The sequence below is a fragment of the Onychostruthus taczanowskii genome, unplaced genomic scaffold, assembly GCF_017590055.1.
Source record: "Onychostruthus taczanowskii isolate IOZ18803 unplaced genomic scaffold, ASM1759005v1 scaffold16, whole genome shotgun sequence".
Classification (NCBI taxonomy): domain Eukaryota; kingdom Metazoa; phylum Chordata; class Aves; order Passeriformes; family Passeridae; genus Onychostruthus; species Onychostruthus taczanowskii.
In genome coordinates, this window is record NW_024498795.1 from 2,937,312 (window position 1) to 2,951,601 (window position 14,290).

A 14,290-nucleotide genomic window follows, 5' to 3' on the forward strand; every position below is an offset into this window, starting at 1 on the left:
AGATTGTATGATTCTTGAAACTAAATAATTTGGTGGAAAAAAAATGGCCAGAGGGCAAACCCCAGACTATAAAAACTCTTTTCTTTGACTAACTTTTGTGACTGCTCTAAATTGACCACTTTTTTCCCTGACTAATCTCTAAACAGAGGGCATATCCCTTTCACTTGCAAAATGCTCTCACACAAAATAAATTACCTTCCCACAACCCTGGTTACTTGCCAGGGAGTACTTTATTTTTCCACTAGGAAGAAGAAAATCAGCTTGTATTTTGCTTGCTAGAGCCTTCTGCATTTTAATTCTGGACTCTGAATGGACATCAGAGAGGCTTTATGATGTTTTGCACAAAAGTGCCTGTGTTCATAGTTTTACTCGGAGCACCCAAAATAGCATGCAGTGAGCAGTGTCATACTGTGAGTTTTCAAAAGTAAAAGCAGAACTGACTTACACTGGCAGGAAGCTGTTACTCCTAGAGCTTTCTGAGGATTTGGGAAGTAAAACAGGACTGCTTACTCCTCTGCATCCCATGTTTCATGAAACTTTTGCAATATCCATTCTTTATTATTCTAGAAGGCCCTGAAATTACACAGGTAAGATATGTTTTTACTTTTTTTTTTTTTTAATTTAGTTATTATATTCTAAAATCAGACTTAAAACATTTATCTGGGTGTGTCCAGTGCAAAAGACACAAAAGGCAAAGACAAAGAAGAAGCCCCTCAAAACCTCTAGAAAGAGAGGTATGCTTTTGTTTCTTCAGAGTCCATCGTCTAACTTCTATATCTGTGAAATTGCAAGTTTCTAAATTGGATTTACCAGAAGAAATATTCACTATGCTTGTTTTATGTTCAACTTACATGTTGAAATTTTCATGGTATCAATCAATTTTTTGCAAGACCCCCAGCTCTGACAGAATGCTTATGGTTGTTTGAGCTGCACTTATGCAACTGATTGTCATGAATGTGTGCCTACAATTTCTGAGGGTGACATCAGAAGTGAAAATTTTCTTGTTTTAAAGGAACAGTAGGAAATACTCCTTGTCTTGTTACTCTTCACTCCAGAAACAGAAATAATATATTTTTTCTTGTTATCATTCACATTTCTGTTTCCATTCCTCTTTATAATCTCCCAGCTAGAAACTGCAATGTCTTTCAGACCACAGAAAATGTGTGCCTCTACTTTCGTCAGATCTTAAGTGTGAAATGGCAATTTCTTAATATGAGTTTTTCGAACAGTGCATTGCATACACTGGCAAAATATTTGCATTGCATATTTCTTTTGTAACACTTCTGTAAGGAGGTATAGTTAAAATTTATTTTTAAAGCTCAGACTTTTCAAACAGACTGTAGTCAAAAAACATCCAGTAGAATATAGCCCAGAGATATTTAGAGTTGTTGATTTGTTATTGAAATACTGAGTGCCTGTCAACTTTACATTTCTGCAAATTATTTTGCTATGAAACTGGTGGGAATTACACAGCTTTTAGAGTATAATGTCATTTTTTAATGGACTGTTACTTAGAATCAGTTGTGGTTGCAAAAGCACTCCTGATAGACTACTTTTATTTTATACCTGGATGAATTTGCACTACGGTGAAAAAATTGATCTGTGGGCTCAGTTTTATGGAGTTATGGAGATACATTTCAATGTTCAGCATTTTTCTGTTGGAAGTGTGGAACCAAACACTTACATGAAATAAATATAGGTCTGTGACTGGAGTTCAGACTTTCTGCATTTTTACAGAATAAAAAATGCATCAGTGAAAGAGCTAGACAATGAAAATCTGTTCTTGGACTTATTTTTAGGTAGTGGAGAGAGGATCAGAGAGGGCCTTGCTCACAAAATACTCTAAGAAAAGTAATTTAAGATAAAAGAACAAAGTCACAAATCTATTACGGAAAGCCACGCATAATTAGAAGTAAAAGTTAACTTCTTTTACCCAGTGTAAGGTAATGTATGGAATTATATTACACACTTTATATTCAAAACTGAAAAATGTGTAGTATCCTAAAAATGAAGTCTATATTATTCTTTCATGTGTTAGAATGTTTTACAATTACCGATGTGAAGTAATTTTCGGACTGTATCAGCGCAATTTGATACTGAATTAAGAAAACAATATACTATATGCCATACAGGCATATAACCACAACATTTTAATGATGTTGTGGATTAAGCTACTTGTTGCTTTTCATCATTATTCTTTGGTTTATTTGATTTGGTACCTTATATGTATATACTTTTGGCTGAAATTTCCATTGTGTAGTCTTCTCATCATGTTTTCTGAAAATACACTTGGAATCTGCTTGTTTAACTTAATCAGAAATATTTGACTATTACTTAAATGAGTTTAATTCATAAGGTAATTTTGTCAACAGATCTAACAATACAATAGATAATACTGATTTAAAATATTAGATTCTTTTTAGGTAAAAACCATTATTTTGTTTTTACTTTGTAAGTCACAAAAAGTTTTGATCTTTACCACAAGGAGTAGAGATAGGTTCCACCACAGTCCCTTAACTTTTTTCAATTTCAACTGTGCTCTAGCCCCTTTGATTCTAAAGGGGGTGAGATGTGTCACAATGTTGTTCTTATCTGTCCTTCCAATTTTATTTTTCCAACAACATATTTGTTTCTGCAAATGGATGAATCAAAGGGCCAGAGAGTGTTTATGGTCATCCCAGCTGTCCTGGTTATCCTGGTTCTCCATTACAGACCCTGCTAAGCAGGCATGGTACACATCCATTACAGAGGAAGCTGATGTGGCTCAGGACCACATAGACAGACCAGAGGACATAATTCTGCTTTGGATACACAAGTCAAGGTCTCTTCTCTGCATGTGCATTGCCTCTAGCACAAAAGAAATTGCAGTTGCTACTGCTAACAAGATGTAATTGTTAATAATGTTTGCAAAAGAACATTTCTCCCAGGCTTTCTATTAGGGACACAAACATAGCCAAGACCTCGGTATTAAATTACAATCTTAGAGTCTCAGGACACTGACCTAACTGTTAAAGCAAACTCTTTTGAGAAAACATAATTAAGGAAAAAAGGATATTTAATTACCACAAATACATTAAAAAATTAACACCTCAGTAAAAGACTTTGTATCTGCAAATATTGTACTGTAATTAAAAATACCATACCTAAAGATTGCTGAGACTATCTTGAGGGAGAACTCTAACACGTACTCTGATACAATTTGTGGAGTGAGAACTCTTTTGCATTGGCACTGTATATATATTTTTTTTATTACTAGGGAGTGACAATTGTTAAAACTTTAAAATTGTTAACGAAACATTAGAGGAAGCGTAAGATGTCATTTAACATTTTACTTTTTACACGTAATTTTGACACATTGGAAGCCAAAAGACACCATGGTAGCATGAATTATAAAATATAAGTAACAAAAGAATAACTGAATTGTGTGACTGAATACTATCTTTAGTATTAATGTGATTAAAATCTAACCAGGTCTGCAAAATATGTCTGCAAAATTTTTCAGTATTTTAATGATCTTTTAGACAGTGTTAAATAAAACAGAAAATTAAAGTTCTTGAAATTTTATTTTACTTAAAAATTTTCTGTTAAAGACTGGGTTTACAAACATATTAAGCAATAATAGACATTACTGTTATGTTCAAAAACTATTTCAAATGCTCTGTGCTCATTGTCATGCAGAATAAAGAAGGTTTGAAGCTCTTCATTGTTAACATTTGGATAGTCTAGTCAAAATGATGAGTTTTCTCTAACTACCAAGATTACAAAAATTAAAAGGGATTTAAAGAGACAATGTTTGTCAAATGGTAAAGATATTGTATTTACACAGTCCTTTCCCTGTAGAGAACCTTTTCAGAATGGTGAATAAGATATAAACCTTCCATCTTTGCTAGCAAATTAGAAAACAGTGCTGCTTTCAGTTACTGCCCAGTTCAACTTTGAACAGCTGATTTCTCCGTCCTCCATGAGATGCAGATAGTTGTTGGAGAACATTAAGGGCATTGCTGGTGCTGTTTTTATGTATCACTGTGATGTATATTGCCTAGGCCAAAATTTACCCTTAACAACAATTCCCAGTAGTAGAAGAGCTAGAATGATTTATGCTATTTTATATCTCATGAGATACTCCTGGAAAATAAAAAGATATTTCCAGACAAATTAAGACGACAACTAGTCTTACAGAACGAAAACGTGGTAAGTGTATTGGTTTTCCCCTAACATCAAATTTAACATATAAATTGAATTTGTTTCAAATGCCAGGTCTTTATATAGCTGGCATACATGGCTATTTTCATAAAAGACTGACCCAGAAAATGTATAAATAGCATTTGGAAATGTCACATAGAGATAAACTACGATGATTGCTCAGCTTTTCATATGCACTCTTTCAGGGGTGAGCAAATGTTACAAAATTAGACTCATTTTCTGGTGTCTCACTTGTAATTTTCTTCTATTCCATTCTTTATCTCAACTATTTTGTGAAGCGATCACATTAAGGAAACATTTTTTTTCCACTTAAAGATAATAGGAAAACAGAGCCTAGACTCAAAGTCTGCCACAGCATAAGGCCAATTTCACAGTGTGCAGAAGAAATGGGCCCAGGTACCTGAACATTTTAATCAGAGCTATATGAAATATTATGAGTGACACTACTGCTCTGGCCTGCAGCCTGGGGCAGTGGCAGCGACTCTGCTCTCCAGGAAGAAGTTCAGGCAGGTCAACAGAGCAGTCTCCACCACATGGTGCACAGCATCAGATGGGTCTCTCTGATTCCCTCTTTGAGTCCTCCCACAGGTACACAAAGAGTTTCTTTCCTCACATTCTGTGGGATGCCTCTGCCATGCAACTCCCTGAGCAACCCCAGCCCCATCAGCTACTGGTCCCACAGGTGGGTACTGGCAGGGATTCCCCATTCCAAGGCACAGCACTCTGCAGCAGCCCATGGCTGCAGCTGTGACTGGGCTTTTCAGAGCTTTTGTCCTCTGCTGGCAGCTCCTGCAGAGCAGCACCACAAAGTGCTTACAATGGGAGCCCAAACCACCCTCAGGTGACAGTCCAAGACTGGATCATGAAGGATCCTCATTTGATGGGCAGAGCTAGTTCCACCACCACCTTCTGAAGGACCCACACATATAACTGAGTGCTCTTAGCAACCCAGCACTAACAAAAAGTCCAAGTTTCCATTACACCGAGTCCTTAAAGAGCAAACCTGAGTTTAATTAACCTAAACCCCCTCCAAATAATTAAATGTTTTAAAAATAAGTTATTTTCAGCAGATAATATTGCTTATTTCCCCCAAAATGAAATTATTCTCTCAGAAGAGAAGAAAATTTAAAACAACTTACTCCCAAATGTAGTGTCTATAAACACAGTATTGTTGCATGCATGAAACATTCAAAGAAACTCTGAAATAAAAATTTATAGTCACATTTGCCACCTATATTACACAAACTGTAAAAGTAAATAATTCAGACATGTGAATAACTGCTAAGTTGTCATAAATAATGGATTTTGCTTTTTTCTCCATTGGGTTTTTGTAGTGTAGTTTGCCTGTTTATTCCCTTTTTCTTTTAATTTCTTTTTTTTTTTTTTTTTTTTTTTTTTTTTTCCCTGATAGATAGCCTCTTCAGAATAATAGCTGATTTCCAAGTGGAGAAATACTGCTTAAGTCTGAGCTACTACAATCTGATTCAGCCTATTTTGTTTCAAATGAAAACTAGACAGCACAGCAAAAACTGTTGCATCATAAAAATGATAGAGTGTATTCCTGAGTATTACTAATCATAAATGTCAAAGGGAGTAAAAAGCACACTATTTCAGTAGGATATCCGAAGATAAACTCTCTTGGAACTATTTCAGTGGCCTTCCACTGGCAGCAACTTTTGATTTCTAGTAATTCATAATTATTGCCTGTAGGCTTTCTTTTTTTGTTTGTCTATGTTGGAAAAATGTTCACTGTAGCCAAACCAAGGAAATGAGGTGGTGCTGTGGGCTGATATAGCAGAACCCATTGGAGAGTTAATTCATGTCAGTGAAAGACTGAACTCATATTTACCTCTAATGAATGAAAAAGACTTTTTGTTTTGTTTTGATGTTTTCTCATATCCAAAAGAGATCTGCTTTTTTTTTTTTTCTTTCTACATTACATAGTTATTAGGATTTATGTGTTAATATGATACCACAATACTATGACATTATGATCATATTGATCATAAATCTTAATAATCATATGGAGAAAAAGCATTCTGAAAATTCTTAGCTGCGTTTAGGAGGGATTAAAATATGTGACAAAAAGTTTTCTGAAGTTTTTTATCTTTTTTTTAAAATATTCTGGAAAAAAAAAGAAAAAGAAATCGCAATTTCTTTGGGTAACATTATTCCTTTTGTTCAATCTAGAAAAAAATGTGTTAAAAAATAAGGGCTTATATCATAATTCAAAGTAATTTGTACCAAGAAGATAAATAGCATATTAGTTAAGAATATTCCTTTACTGGAATCATCTTTTCCTACCTGAAATGAAAACATTCCTAATAGAGGAATACGTGACCTGTCTGTAGATGTCTTTAAGTAACTTATTACATTAGGTTAATTGCCAAGTTTCTCTCTGGACAGGAAGATGGTGGTTTAGACTCAATATGCTGCTTACCTTCTTTACAATGCTGTAAAGCACAGATACATTTCTCTTTCCATTGACTATTTAGGGAGGCTGCATTGGACATTACAGTAAGTCTTTAACTTTCAGGTGTTTACATTAATAAATGCCATCTCAAGAAAGCATGAGAGCCTCAGGCTCTGTATTATTAAAAGCAAAAATGTTCTCTATGCCGTAAAGAGTAAATACTCACATGAAAAAAATTAGATAAACTCTTGTGTTATTACCAGGCCTATAATATCTTTAAGTTCACAATAAACACTGTAATATTTCATTTTGTAGTAACTATTTTTTAATAAAATAACTTTATTCCATATTATGTTCCATTCTTCTGGTGACAAAATTAATTTTATACCTCATTTGGCAGCTGTATTTAGCAGACAATGGTTCTAGGAGAATAAATAATTTACACAAATAATACTAATAAAGATAAAGTCATAAAATAATAAAAAGGGAACAAGGAAAGATAAAAAGAGGGGAAAAAAGCAAAATTAAACACTTTGGACAGTATAGCTTTGGCAAAGGCTCTGCTAGATCTTGTTAAAATGACAGTGGGTACTGAAGAGAGGCACGGGATGTTTTTCACTCAGCAGAAACTGTGAATAAGTTTGATTTAACTGAGGCTGAGAGGCTGCAGATTGATTTCTTGATTCATTTAGGACACAGTCAGGGGCAGCATATAGAAAACCCCGGAGAGAAGAGGACAGCATTATTGTTTCCTTCCTTAATAGGTGTAAAAGGTTGGAACTCTGTCAAGTGGCAGCAAGTTCATCTGTGTTAAAGGCACTGCGAGGTATTTGCCCATCAGACACATCGATTGCTTGATGCGAGGCGGAACCATGAGTGACAGCCTCACAGCCACCAGTGGCTCGCTGCCTTCCAGAGCTGGGGGAAGGAGATAACGGGGGATAACCGGGATGCTGAGCCAGCCCAGCCCTGCTGCCAGGCAAACCATGGGGGATGGGGTTAGCAGCCACAGTCTGCTCTGTCTTGCTTAAGAGTTAGTCAAAGATTAGTTTGAAATTATTCACAGTTAATGAAAGCTCAATTAAATAAAAAAAAATTTAAAAATCAAATTTAAATTTGTATTTTCGCACATCTCTCTCAAAAGAGGAAATTAATTTGAAGAAAATAAATTTTAAAAATCTGAGATGCTAAACTACATGGTTTTCATACAGAAACCCCACTACTTTTATTTTTAAATACTACTATATTTATAAAAATTTTCATAAAATACCATCAAAACTATTTATTGTATTAAAAAAATATTAATTCAAGTATCTGACACTGAAGACACAAAACTTTAAAGACTTTAAGAGGCCATACCTCAGCAGTAATTTTTTTAGGTATTCAGGTCTACCCCATTAGGCAGCTAGTTACTTATATATAATATTTTACCAATATTTACCATTTAAAAAAATAATTACATATAAATGCATAAAACAAAATCAAATTGATAGCATTACCATTAAATCATATACAAGCTCCTGAGTTTGCAAAGATAATTTGGTGTTGGTTTTGGTCATTTGAGGGCCACAACTGGTATGTACAGAAATAGTCCACTAGAGATGCTAAAGGTGTGTTAAAAAACATCGCTTCTTGTGTCTTGTGAATCTATTTTCTACTTTGAACTTCTAAACTATTTATAAAATTTAGAATATTTCCATATAGATGTTTATATGTACGTGTTCTGTTTTCCAATAGTCATAATGCATTCTAACTCTCCCATTTCTACGTCTGTGATAAAGAAAATAAGTTACAATTACAGCAGGAGAATTTTTTGGCATGGGTTCAGATTAGTTTGCCATTTTCTGATTGCAGTAAACACAACTTATAGAGCTCAATTTATTACACTCAACCTAGTTGAAAGACCTCTTTCTATAAAGAAAGAGAAAATCAGGAAGTGTCTTGGTTATCTAGATGGATAAATGACTTAAACTCCAAGTACTTTCTACTTTGTGACAATTGTATTGCACTTAGGAAAATGTGCTAAAGTAATAAAAAATATATATATTACCTTGAAATAATGATTTTCTTTCAGTTCTTTTGATCCCTCTGCTTCCTCAGCAGAAATAAATCCCATAGTTTTGGTGATATTGTAGAGGCGTTCTGAAGAGGAATGAGCATTTGGATTTATATGTAATGATGTTAGAAGCAGTTCTTAGACCTTTTATTAAAATACTCAACAAACTCAACACTGTACAAAAAAAAAGTCCTGTGACAAGAGATTAACCTTAGCCTTCAAAATAAACCATCTTTACGAAGGAGTTGAAGCCATAAAACATGCTGTAAGCATGACAGTCACTCTCCTACCTTATCAGGCATTTTCTTCCTTCAAACCTTCTCTTCTATAGTACCAGTAGTAAATAACCTGGCAAAAAAAACCAAACCAAACCAAACCAAACCAAACCAAAACAAAAAAAAAAAAAAAACCCAACAAAAACCAACTTTTTACTTTAGTTTGTTTTGTTTTGCTTTTTTTTCTTATAGTTTGTTCAACTTGCAGCATACAATTTCTCCACTCAAAGAACAAGAGGGACAGACCGGGGGCAGCAAAAATATCTGCTATAATAAGAGAGGGAAAAGGCAGACTACTGAAAACAGCTGTTAAACTTTATGGTATAAACTGCAAACTATTCTCCAAGAAGATTGCAGAAGAGCAGCATGGTCCTCTGTTGGGATAAAAATGGAGCTCTTTCAATTCATTTACCATTAAGCACAATTCCCCCTCTGAATTCTCAATTTAGAACAATGTTCTACTGAGAGACAGTGGAAGTGCTCTTCAAGGTGGAGTGCTTTCATTACAGATGAATTATGTGCCCTGTATATTGAATCAGCTGCTGTTTCCACAAAGATTATAAATCCAAATAGACTGTACTGCAAGAATCCTGATAATAGATCATATTTTACATTAAGGCTACCTTTTCACAAAGCCTGCCAAGTCTCTACTTGATCCTAGCTGCAAATAGTTCAGCATCCTGTTTGACACCAATATTTGAAAAAAAAATCAAGTGGTGCAATCCATAAAAAAAAAAAAAAAAAAAAAAAAAAAAAAAAAAAAAAAAGCCCGCCCTCTTTTTCTCCTTATATGAACTAACTGGATTTTTATGAGATAATTTTTCCCTTCTTATTCTCTTCCACAGAGAAATATAATCTATTGAAAAATTTCAGATAATTTGATTAACTTGGAAATTTTCAACTTTGAAATAGCTCAGAGTTCAATCATTTTCTCAAGGTAAAATGTTTTGTTCAAGCATATTTCAATTTTAAGCTATAGTACTTACATATTTGCTTATTTTAAATATTGCTGTTTGCATTCTGCAAATCTCATTGGATATCAAGTGAAGGAAATGGCAAGACTTCCCAAAAGACAAGTTCAGATGATCTAAAATCCTTTATCTATTTCCTGTTCTAGCTGGCATGTTGCCTCTTTTCTCTTGGAGCTTGTGTATGAATGCTTCATACATTTGTCTCCTTTAGTTTTACTTAATCCTTCCTGACACTGTTTCAGCAATGGGTAGATTCAACACACTAGATTTATTCATTACTCTACAGAGTAGAGCTTATTTTAATGTTCTACTAAGAAAACTTGAAACCCTTGTATTTATTTGTTTGGAAAACGACACTTTATATCCAGCGGGGATTTCTTGTTTTGTTTTCACATTGCTATGCTGGCTCTCTTAGCATGGATAATGGCCCTGGCCCCTTCCCAAAGAGGGGGATTTCTGTGCTGTGTTTAAGATTCCATAGCACTGTGCCAATAGCCTGTCCCTGTTTCTACTCCTTTGATACTGCACGGCAAAGGTGAAATGGTGCAATAACATAATCAGCATTAGCGATGTATATTTTGAGTCATATTTCAGTTAAGGCCAAGGAGGTCACAAAAGTAATTTGAAGGAAAATGAAAGTGAAAATGTACAGAATTTACTTTCCTGGCTGACAGGAATTGCCAATGACAGCACAAACTCAGGACTAAAATATTGCTATTGCCCTTTTGTTTACATGTTTCCCTGTAGCAAAATCATGAGACCAGGGAGTAATCCCAGTTTATCTCTACTTGAATTTTCAGGCGGTTGTCTAGATACTGTAACCTGATTTTTGTTTAAACAAAACCCTAGTGAAATTAGGAAGCACTTCTAAATGAAGTTTCAATCCAAATTAAGTAAGCACATGTCTGTATTTTGCAAATACCCTCCATTTATTACCCTGGCATATACGATGGGCTTTGTGAAAGTAATGAATTAGACACTAAGTTCTTGAGTGATCTTCTAATTCTGAGTGTCCAGAGGACAGATAATTTCATTTATATTAATGCTTACAGTGGAAGGCTTACTAGGCTTTAGCACATAAAATGCAAAATTCATGTGCTCTGTAACAAAAAAAAAAAAAAAAAAAAAAATTATGAGAGAAAAAAATACCAAAAACACATAACCAAAGGAAACTCAAACTCATATATATATATATACATGTAAATATATAAATATATAAAAGGTTCAGAATTAGAGGATGTTTTCTGTAAGAGACCCTAAAAACTCAAGAGAGTACTTAATAACACTCAAGGCTGAAAAAGGGAGATGAAAGCAAACTAATTATTAAGGCAACTGCCTATGGCATCTCACAATTCATGAGAATTTCCTGAACAAAGCAAAACTTACTTAAAATTACACAAAATCTCCAAGCCTTCTGTTATCAGATGGAGCAACAAAGGAATTTATGATAGTGGCATATCTAACTGCTCCCTGTTTTCTTTGATTGCAAGTAACAATTTTCTTTTTATTTGTCTGAATAGTTTTTCATGTCCTGTTGCATTTCATGTAATTTATCTACAGTTTACAAGTCATGAACAGGAAATTGTGAAAGGACCCAAAACATTGGAATGAAAGGAGATAGCTGGAATGACAAAAAATTTAAATACAAGGATAAAACCTAATTGCATGATTAGCTTCCATCCCAGAAGACATACAGTTGCCAGTCTGCTCTTTGAATGAAATGTGCAGGGGAAACTTTCAGGCTCAATATCTTATTGAAATCTGGAATATAAATTAAAATACCAGAAAAGAATAAAAAAAGCAACATAAAATACAATAAAGCTGTAGTGGTAATTCCTCCATGAGCTGTTCTTTTTGCACTTGCAAGATTAAAATAAATAACTCATGTCCTCAGGAACCTCATGAAAAAGACCTACAGAGTTCATTACTTAAGGGAATTAAATTATATAGAATTTTTTTTAAGACACTTGAAGTTATTGGTAGATTTGATGATTATTGGATGAAAATTTCCCTATACATTTACTAGTGCAATATTCCCAAAGAATTTTAATTATATTTATATTTGCCAATGCTATTTAGGCAAGTTGCATTGCAGCAGGCCTGGTTTATGGTTTCACTCTATCCACTTGCTAAATATGGCATAAAGAAGAAGATGTGGGGAAGGAGGGCAAAATTAAACAGACAAAAAACCAAAACTGTTATTGTTCTGTTAGTGGATGATCTCAAATCAATTCTAGGTAAAAGATTTTCAGTTTGAGATCAAGAAGTTGAGAAGTGAAAAATTGTCTGGAGTGAGCAAATATGTAGTTTCTTTCATTATTTTTGTCACATCCATCTTGACACAACCCAGCCCAGTTGTTGATTATGCCACACTCTTAATCAAAAATTATGTAGTGCCCCTCAGTAAAACTGCCCATGACAAAATTATGTGGTTCATAACACATCTTTCAACAGAATTCTTCAGTTTTGCTGTATCACATTTTGTTACCTCTGCACTGTTAGTGCAAGCTATATTTGTGAACCATAAACAACAATTCGTGCCAGTCCCATTGTTTTCACTAGATTGCAAAATTCCAAGTGGGCCATCCTCTTTTTCTGTTAAATCCACATGGCTGTTAAGGTTTATGGACCTTAACAGCTCAGTCTGAGGAATTTTTTTCCAAATAAATTCTTAATAAGTTAATAGCATAGCTCATAGTCTCTCTTAACATGGAAAGAACTACTTTCACCATACCCAGGTTCCTCTTCCTTTTATTCCCCTTGGCTTTTTGATTGGCTTACTATATCACACACAAACACTTTTGAGACAGCATGGGGCAATCAAAGCCCATTTTTCACTAACTAAGGAACTGACACTTATTTATTAAATATATATAATCCATTGACTTTTTAGACCTAAATAATTTAAGCCCATTACTATCTGCAGGATATGAGTTCTGTCTTTTATAAACTAGAGAATTAAGTCTTTGTCCATTGAGTTACTATGGCAACTTCATGGACTTCCCAGTTTCTGTTGGCTTGCAATGAATTAAAGTCAGAAACTCAGACAGGTTCCTGAAAGAAGGGGAATTATGTGGATGAAGTTGCTTTAAAATAGCGAGCTATCCATAAAAACCTATAACAGTAATTTTTTTTGTAAGAACTTATATTGGGGGAAAATTATGATTTGGTGCATCATGATGTCCCTGAAAGCTCATGCATATTCATGCATTTATATGCATTGAAGTTATCCAGTTGGCTCCACGGGAACCAAAGAAATCTCCATAGCCTGATGAAGGAAAGGAAAACTCTACAAAACAAGAATATTGATGCCCATGTCCAGGGCCAAGAAGTGGGGTTTCTTAAGTGGCTTGAAAAGTATCCACTCATTAATGAACCCTGAAGTGTGAATTCTTCAATACTAATTTCCATACACCACTGCGAAGGGGTTATCTTTAAAAGAAGTACCCAAAGCCTTGCACATCACTTTTAAAATATACATGTGTACACGATGAAGAGGTGTGTCCTATCTTGTGCCTTGAGATTTTATTAAAATATTACTTCCCAGAGGAAATTCCCCCATGTGCCTCACAAATCTAATCGTTAAATCAGTGAGAGATGGAAATTACAATCCATGTTTTTTCTTTCAGCTCTCTTCCATGAGTTGCTATTTTAATTTGCAAAGTCATATAAAAGTTACCAATAAAAAGTGATAACTGTCATGGCAGAAATAGTTCTGGTCATATTTTGCCAACTTAGAACCACGAGTCTCTAATTTTTATAGTCAAGTTTCCAAGGTGAATCATTGGTTATTATACAGTATCTTCTACTTAAAAAAATCAATACAGATAATGGTATGAAATTAGTTGTATAAAGACAATTTTACCCCTGATATAGTTTTAAATTTCATTTAGTTTGGTATTGGTAGGTTTTTTTTTTTTTTTTTTTTGGTTTGGTTTGGTTTGGTTTTTGGGTTTTTTTAAATGTTTACATTGTTACCTTAAAAAAAAAATCCAACATTGTTACTTTGCTTCTTTATCCAGAACTTTTTCTCAGGAAATTAATATTATTAATATTTCACTTTTACTCATTCTTATCCTGTTAGCCTCTTTTAACATGCATAATTTTTGAACAAATTGTCTATTTTCAACTTAATTCAACTCCCAAGCCTTCTGCCTCCTGCATGTCAATACAGTTCTTCATGGCTCTTTGAGATCTTCTCAGATTACATCTGCCTTCCACAAACTCTTCTTCTTTCTTGACTGCACAAATTCTTCAGGTAGTATGTCTTGGGTCACTTCATTATCAAGGCCTGCTAACAATAATTTCCATAGTTTTCTTATTCCTTTCTCTTATCTCCTTTGTTCTGGAGGTGTTACTTTGACCACACAGT

The 14,290-nt window shown here is 34.2% G+C and overlaps 1 protein-coding gene across 3 annotated transcripts in view; it reads left to right on the plus strand.

The window, feature by feature from the left end:
• The first annotated feature begins 456 nt into the window (after nucleotides 1–456).
• The window catches only part of CDH19 (cadherin 19), a 64,023-nt gene continuing 50,189 nt past the window's right edge, over nucleotides 457–14,290 (plus strand). For all 3 annotated transcript variants that reach the window (XM_041399279.1, XM_041399280.1, XM_041399281.1), the window contains exon 1: nucleotides 457–587. The gene's annotated coding sequence lies outside the window, so the exon portion shown is untranslated. The remainder of the gene's footprint in view (nucleotides 588–14,290) is intronic.